Genomic DNA, 2564 nt, shown 5'->3' on the forward strand with positions numbered 1-2564 from the left:
TATCTATCTATCTATCTATCTATCTTCTATCTATCTATCTATCTGTATCAAATATATGTAACAGTATCTATCTATCCTTCTATCTATCTATCTATCTATCTATCGTCTATCAAATATATGTAACAGTATCTATCTATCTATCTATCTTCTATCTATCTATCTATCAATATCTATCTATCTATCTATCTATCAAACATAAACATGAAATAAAATTGTAGCTGTAAGAAGTTCACCATTCAATAACAAATGACAGAATACATTGATAGAAAATACACTATTATAATATATATATATATATATATATATATAAAACAAAATATTATAAAATTGTGTTACTCCATCAATATTCAATTAAAACATTATTTTCTCTCCATCATAAAGCATTTTAGGAGCAGATAAAACACATTCAGACCTCTCGCTCCATTATAAAGCACTTTAGGAGCAGATAAAACACATTCAGACCCACTGAACCGTCATTAAGAATTCATGAATTATTGATGGTCTTCAATGTGGGTCAAATGTGAGTTTGTGGGGACAACAGGAGGGTTTAATGCTGCCAGAACAGCTCATCATCTTGACTGTGTTCTGATGGATGTATAGATGTCAGTTATGCAGTAAATCCACAGCAGAACTGGCCTGTATAGCATCTTCATATCTGTCTCAAGATATATTTTATATTATATATTTAGATCAAATGTAGTTTTTAGTGGATTTTGAGTAAATGTGTCAAATAGCTGTAATTTCTGCCACAAATCATGCTTTTGGAAAATCATAAATAAAACGTCAAAATTATGACATAAAGAGTTGAAATTGAGATAAAAAGACATAATTATGACATAAAATGTCAAAATTAATATACGCAATAAGTGAAAAAAAAATGTACATTTGCAAAAAGTCAGACTTATGAGCTAAAAATTCATAATCATGACATAAAAAGTTAAAAGTATGACATGCATGTATGTATATATATGACACATACTCATATTTTTAGGAAATGTATCAATCAATAATTGAATTAATAATCAATCATTTAAATTATTGAATTATTACATTTTAAAAATTATAATTTATTGCATTATTAAATGTTGTGCACATCTCATTATTCAATTAATTTATTAAACTAAAATATTTAATTAAAATTATTGAATGCATTATTACATTAAGATATATGTATATTTCTATTTTAGTTCTATTTTGGACATATCCATCTGTCAGTCAACATACACTCTAAATATCAGTAATTGTATCGTGTTTTGGTTAAAAACTGTATTGAAGGTCTTTAATGGAAGCTGAACTCATCTCTACTATAATACAATTAATTAATAAGCCAGCCCAAGTCAAAATGTGCATGCATTTGAATAAACATACAACCCATACTTGAGGTCATCTGAGGTCAACACTAACACTAACTTGCTTAGTTGAGCTGCTCATGTGATCAGTCACATTATAATGAGCCTGGATTACTGCAGTGCGGTGCGGGATGTGACAGTGATCCTGTCCTGTCCTAATACACATGTCCACGTCATCAGCACTGAGGGTCAGTTAGAAACGACCCCTGCCTCGCCACAGGCCACTGAGATTACAAATGTGACCCCATCATCTCTAATACCTGTTGTTTAGTCACACATTTCCAGGCAAATAGATCTTATTTGTCCGGGGAGCAGTGGGAACCCCATGGAGGAGGCTGGTGATGAAAGCACATCTATGTTTATCAGCTCGTTCAGCCCTGCGGGCGTCTAATGGAGAGAGTGTGACCAGCTGATGCTGACCAACGCATGACACAGCTGGGCTTCTCCTGAGACACGTGTGTGTGTGTGTGTGTGTGTGTGTGTGTGTGTTGTGTTTATGACTTCATCTCTTAACGAGTACAGCCTAAGGACGCTGACGATGTTGTGCGATTGAAACGGAAGGTAAGCTCCCACGCCTGTGGCTATTCAAATCAAAGCGCTAATTAGTTGAGTCACTACAGTCTGGCTTTGAAAACGCTGGGTTTACTGGTTTGCATCACAGTTTAGTCATGCAGAAGTGCATTTTAAGAAAACAAAAGGATTGTCTAACTTTTATGTGAAATACATGGAAGCCCATTTCTGCCACATAAGAAAAAAACACACGCTTTGGTGAATCATAATTATGACAAACTTATGTCAAAAATATGACATTGTCATTATTGACATAAATTGAAATTATGAGATAAAAATCTGAAATTATAAGTCAAAATCATGAAAAAAAAGTAATGATTATGACAAAAAGTTGAATTTGACAAAAGTCTAATTATGATTTGTCATAATTATGAGGTAATCATGTCATAATCATGGCAAAAAGTCAAATAGGATAAAAGGTCATAATTATGAGACAAAGTCATACTTATAAAACATAAGCTGAAATGATGAAAACAGCAAAAAAAAGTCTTAACTTATAAATTATAAACTTTCTAGTAATTTCTTGTCATAACTATGACTATCTCATAATTTCCACTTTGTCATACTTTGAACTTTTTATCATAATTGACTCTCTATCTTGTAATAAAATTTATGTCAGAATTTCTAGTTTTTCTCACATTTACT

The sequence above is a fragment of the Sinocyclocheilus anshuiensis genome, unplaced genomic scaffold (genome assembly GCF_001515605.1).
Source record: "Sinocyclocheilus anshuiensis isolate Anshui unplaced genomic scaffold, SAMN03320099.WGS_v1.1 scaffold674, whole genome shotgun sequence".
NCBI classification, from domain to species: Eukaryota; Metazoa; Chordata; class Actinopteri; order Cypriniformes; family Cyprinidae; genus Sinocyclocheilus; species Sinocyclocheilus anshuiensis.